Here is a 6,000-nt window from a genome sequence, read left to right as displayed (position 1 = left end):
CAGGAGTACCTGGCCCAGGGCACAGGGTCCTGGCTCCTCCCCTGTCCTTAGCAGAGTAGCGGGATGCTACTCTCTGGGCACAGCTTTTCCTTTCCAGGCCTCTCCCACTTCCCTTCCCACCGGTCCCGCCCGCCCTGTCCCGGGAACAGCGCCCTGTTGCAGGGTCCCGATCGTTCCCCCCTGGGACCAGAAGGCAAATTCCTGCGGGTCCCAGGAGTGCCAAAAGTGCTCAGCGAGACGGGAAATTGCAACAGTGCTGGCCCCTCGGGCCCCCCCCCTCCCCGAAGTAGCCTTCCCGTAACTCCCGCCCCTGGACTCCTGCCCCGCAGCTGATTCATAGCCGGGGCGCGGGGCCGCCTCCACACGCCGGGACAGACGTCCGCACCCGCGCCCCTGCCAGGCCGAAGAGCGGCCGGGCTCCGGAGCCGCTCGCCAGACGGGTGAGTACCGGAGCCCCGCACCCTCGCGGACCTTGCGCCGCCTCCTTCCGCTTACCCGATGGGAGAGCTCCGCGCTTCGGTGCTCCGCAGACTCCTGGCTCTGCTCTGTCCTGCGTTGGTTTTGCCAACTCTCAAGCCACAAGAGGTGTGCCAGACAAGTGCCGCCTACCTAGTGGGTAATTCTAAAAGACCAGATCTTCTCGTAGTGCAAGTCGCTGGGGTATCTCGGAGTTCAGGCCTGCTTTGAGGATCGTCATTCTTTGAGTTCTCTTCAGTGGTTTGGGAAATGTTTACGGAGTTAGGATTTCCACTTGGGTCGCATAGGCTCCTCTCTCAAAATAGCCTGTGGGAGTTGATGACTGCCCCATCCTCTTGCATCCAACCCTTCACTCCTCCACAGCCCTGGTATTTCCTCTGGGAATGGGTGCTTCCCTTTCCACGTAGAGAAGAGCACCCGGCTGAGATAGCGTGGGGGCAGCGCTTTTGCACAGGTGGAGAGAGCTGGTACCTCTTCTCAAGCTGCCTGGATGAAAGTGGTGCCCTTCACAGCCAACGATGCCCAGCTATACGCCTGGGTCGGTGTCCCTGAGGTAGCAGTGGTTGCCGAAATCAGAACCTGAGATCAGCGATTCCCTTTATCAGTACTGCACTGGCCGCTGGCCCACTCACTCATTCATGGATGCTTCCTGCTGTCCTGCCGCAAGTGAGTGACCAGAGGAGAGGCACAGGGACAGGGATTGCTTTCAGACACCATTAAAAGAGGAACCTAGGTGCAGGCTAAAGCACTCTGCTGAAAAAAAAAAAAAAAAAAAAGAGGGGGCTGGGGGGGGGCAGCAACAGGTCCAAACCCTGATGTAAATAGACCTGGATCTAGGCCAGGTTACTCTTTATGGCTTAGTTTCATTTTTCTTGTTTACATCATAATAATGCTTCCTGCTACTTTTGACCGAGAACTGTGTACTTCATTTTATCAGTGAGATGGAGTGACTGGATGATGGGCCAGTAGTTAAGTGACAGAGACATGTCACATCGGGAGTCTCACAGCCCCTCTGCTGCACTTCCAATTCTAGGGGTTTTTGGAGTGGATCTGGAGGTGACCAGAACCATCCTGTTTTTTTACCCTGGTCACCTGCCTCTTCCCATCCCCAGTGCACAGGAGGGCCATGGGTGCTGATGTTTTGTATGCCTCTGTCAGGAGAAAAGAACCGAGTTGGGAACATGGCTGTGGTTCTGAGTGACTGGGGACACTCACTGCCTTTAACAAGAGAAAGGTTTGTGGGACCTGGGCTGGGTCTTGCTGACTCTGGAAGGAAATCACAGTGTGCCTTCTCCAGCTCATTTATGGGAACAGTAGGTTTTGGCCCTCTTCTCTGGACAGGAAACCTTTCTGGGGGGAGGGGGGAAGCAAAACAAACAGAACACCGTTGTGAGTCGGAAACAAGGCGCTCAGTTTATCAGAATCTTTTGAGAGCAAACCCCTTCCCTGAAACACACGTCCTTGTCCCTACTTGAGGTTTTTCCTTCCCAGTGCCTGACCCCAGTTTCCCTACTTGAGGTTTTTCCTTCCCAGTGCCTGACCCCAGTTTCACAGACTCCATCCCCACCCCCATTCTATGATCCTGACTCGACAGGTTTCACTGACTTCACATTACATTTGATAGGTGTAGTTTTGAAGTCACACAAACAGCAACCAACTGCTGTTATTCTAGCCTACTATATAACTCAAATTAGCTTTGAACTCACAACTCTCCTGTCCTCCTGACTGCTGGGATTTCAGGCATGTACCATCATTCAAGATGAAATTTGGGTTTTCATCATGAAATCAGTTCTTCTTCCTACAGGGTCCATCCCTGGACTGGGTTCTTTCCATTAGTTTTTTGGGGGGCCCCTTTCATGTCAATACTAGGTCATTAAGTACTGGAGTTTAGATTTACTTTGCCTGTCAAGTTTCTAACTTATCTAATGAAGTTCCATCAGATTTTTTCCTGAGTTCACAGTTACTAGCAATGGTGTTTTCCTCACTGTTCATTTTAATATGAACCACAGAAGAGGCAAGGCCAGACGGGAAGAGGTTGAACTTTAGTAACTCACTCACCTGGTTTCAAATACTGACTTTACAGCCAGTTAGTTGTGTCACAAGGCAAGCTACCTTCAACCTATTTCACCCTTAGGGTTCTCATTTGCCTCCAGGGATAGTGATAGACTCTTCCATGAGGCTCGCTGGCCAGCTGTCCTAGCCTAAACCATTTAAACTCTGGTTCTAATGAGAGATCCTATCTCAAAATATAAGGTGGACAGTTCCCAAGGAATGACAACCAAGGCTGGCCTCCACACACATGTGCAAATACATTCTCATAGGTAACCCTGAGAACATACACACAATTACATGCCAGATAACTAAGCTAAAATGGTTTAGATTAATTTAATTTCACACATATAAATTCAGCATCTCTTCGTCAAAAGGTTGGCAATATGCATTTCTACTCAGGACACTGGCTACCTTTTGCATTGAGAATGCATTATTTTAGTATCTGCATCCAAGGATTAAGAGCTCACAAATATTAAACATAAATAACTAACACCCTCCTAGGCTTATCCAGGTTATAAAATTTGCTAACCTCTTTCAGATCTTCTCAGTTGCCACGGATTAGAATAGAATCAGAAAACAAAGTCAACTAATCGATTCTCCTGGAGTATAGAGTGAAAATGTAAAAATAATAGAATTCTCACTGCTTTTGCAAGTATAAACACATGTGTGCACATCCGTATATACACATACACACACCTTAAAGAATGCTTTATGTTACAGGACCATGTAATTTGAAAAAGATATTTGTAGTTTCTGTCATCCCACCTCCTTCCTTCCATCCAAGCTCTACATTTGTAAGTGTGGATTGGTAGGTGTTACCCTTCAGGCCAGTTTGAATTCTTTAGTTAGAAGACCAAAAGATAGTAAAAAGTATACAGAGGTATTGTGGCGGCTTGAAAAACTGGCCCTCAAAGGGAGTGGCACTATCAGGAGATATTGCTTTGTTGGAGTAGGTGTGGCCTTGTTAGAGGAAGTGTATGACTGTGGTGATGGGCTTTGAGGTCCTGCATATGCTCAGTGTCACAGACCACTTCTCATTTGCCTTCTAATCAAGATGTGGCCAGAACCATATCTGCCTACATGTCGCCATGCTTCTTGCCATGATAATAATGGACTGAGTCTCTAAAACTGTAAGTGAGCCACACCAACTAAATGTTTCCCTTTATAAGAGTTGCCTTACTCATGGTGCCTCTTCATAGCAATAGAAACCCTAACTAAGATAGGTTCTTATGAGGGGCAAAACAGAATGGAGAAGGACTATCAGACCAGTGCCCACCGGGCACCTGTGCAAAGTGGGGAGGAGGGAAGGTGGGGAGGACCTCTTTATGCCACCAAGCAGTTCTGTAAATGGAAGTTTCTGCTCCACCCAGTCCTGCAGCCATTCCCAAAGAAACACATAGAGGCTTATATTAGTTATAATCTGTTCGGCTATTGCTCAGGCTTATTGCTAACTAGCTCTTACAACTTAAATTCACCCCTAATTCTTATCTATGTTTAGCCATGTGGCTTGGAACCTTTTCTCTGTAAGGCATTCTCATCTTGTTTCCTCTGTGTCTGGCTTGGGACTGTGTTTCTCTGCCTCTCCTCTTCCCAAAAATTCTCCTAGTCTGGTTGCCCTGCATCAACTTCCTGCCTGGCTACTAACTGGTCAATCTGTGTTTTATTAAACCAATACAAGTGACAAATCTTTACAGAGTACAAGAGCATGATCCCACAGCATTTCCTTTTTTTTCAAAACAAGACCCTAAATTTAATGTTCTTTATTTAGGTTTTATTTTTCCTGACCATTTATCCATAACAACTTGTAGCTAAGACGCTAAACAAAGAAAAACTTCCATAATCCATTTTTGGGGAATGTGGGCGTAATTTTCTAGGCTACTTCCTGCTGATTGAGTGCGCTAATAATTTTATGAGACCCAAAGAAAATTTAGGATCATAGTTAAGTCCTGACTGGAGTATTCTGTGAGGCTGGATCATCTCAGTCAGCAGTCTTGAAGCTGTTCTGGATGTAGAACTCAGAGGAAACTTCAGCAGAGGTGCTCTGAAATGTTGAATCATCTGGGCCACAGATCTCAGAAAACTTTTGCTAGACTTGGGGGAGACACCTGTGGAAGTTGCTTTTCAGGGTAGTTCATTAGAGGGAAAGGCTTAGTAAGCTTCGTCATTGGCCAGTGTTGGCTGTGTGGATGCCGTCAGTCATGGTGTCCACATGTCAGGTCTGTTGGGAAGGAAGTCTGGGCAGCCCTGTGGCACAGCTGTCATGTTTGTCCTGCAGAGATGCTCTGAGCAAACACTATTCTGAAATTCACCTTTCCACTCGGGATTTTGTAACATTCTTTCATGTCAACACCTGTGTCTAGTTTACCCCCTCAAATACCATTTGGTTCCCCTTTGTGGAGATGCAGAGTAATTAAAATTTCTGGCTCCTTTGAGGGGGTATTTGCTGTATTTATATTATCTGTAGGATAACCCTAATAATAGAATTATAGATTAGTTTTTGAATTAAAGAAAATGCATACTAAAATTTAATAGATACAGTCAAACACACTTCTGCAGGGTCACCCTCTTTGATTCTTAATGAGCGGTGATGTTTATTTCCTTACCATTTAGTGGTATTGAGAGCATCTTTATTTCTGATAATTTGATGTTACACAGACATTTTCATATTCAGTGACTGCTTGGGTTTGTTTGTTGTGACGGTTCTGAGACAAGGTCTCAGTTCATAGTCTTGGCTGCCGTAGAGCTTGCTAGTTAGATCAGGCTGGTCTCACACCTGTGGTGCTCCTCCTGCCTCTGTCTCCCAATTGCTGGTGAAATAGGCATCATTACTGTTTTAAACTGACTTCCATCAATCCGAGTAATCTTCCTCGATTTCTTTTTACTTTTTAGTATGTGGATTTTTTTTCTTTTTCTGAATTACATATTTCTATTTTTCAGTAGCTATTTTCCTTTTAATCTTACCTTTAGCAGATTTTTGCATATTGGGAACAATAACACCTTGCCATATATTTTTAGTTGGTATTAATTTTTTTGATTTGGCTTGTTATGTTTTATTATTTGGTATTAATTCTTTAAAAAATTACATAGTTGAGATAGCAGCCTTTATCTTTACTGCATTGGAGTTTCATTTTATGACTGCTAGATTGCATAAAATTGCAGCACTGTTTTTATTAAGGTGCTTTTTGTGGTTTGCATCTTGTATTTGTGACTATCTGGAATATATTTTGCTTGAAGGAGTAAAACAGTAACAATAGCGATAAGACTTACTATATTTACTATGTGTGGTCACTCTTAATCCTACTAACCCTCCTACCTATTTACTGACAGGCTCTTCCATTCTCACAGAAGAGGCAGTCAAAGAGTTAGCGCTTGGTTATACAGCCACTAACTACCAGAGTGGAGCGTGACCCTGAGTCCCTTACCACAGTTCAGTACATGCTTGATGCCCTATGATGTCCAGGTTATTGCTCC

At 45.3% G+C, this 6,000-nt stretch overlaps 1 protein-coding gene across 1 annotated transcript in view; it reads left to right on the top strand.

Moving 5' to 3' along the window:
• The first annotated feature begins 313 nt into the window (after window positions 1-313).
• Window positions 314-6,000, top strand: part of Osmr (oncostatin M receptor) — a 51,025-nt gene continuing 45,338 nt past the window's right edge. Inside the window, exon 1 of the mRNA XM_005356594.3 lies at window positions 314-440. The gene's annotated coding sequence lies outside the window, so the exon portion shown is untranslated. The remainder of the gene's footprint in view (window positions 441-6,000) is intronic.

Source organism: Microtus ochrogaster, chromosome 19, assembly GCF_000317375.1.
Source record: "Microtus ochrogaster isolate Prairie Vole_2 chromosome 19, MicOch1.0, whole genome shotgun sequence".
NCBI lineage: Eukaryota > Metazoa > Chordata > Mammalia > Rodentia > Cricetidae > Microtus > Microtus ochrogaster.
The sequence above is the reverse complement of the archived record's forward strand: the minus strand, read 5'-3'. Positions and strand labels throughout refer to the sequence as shown.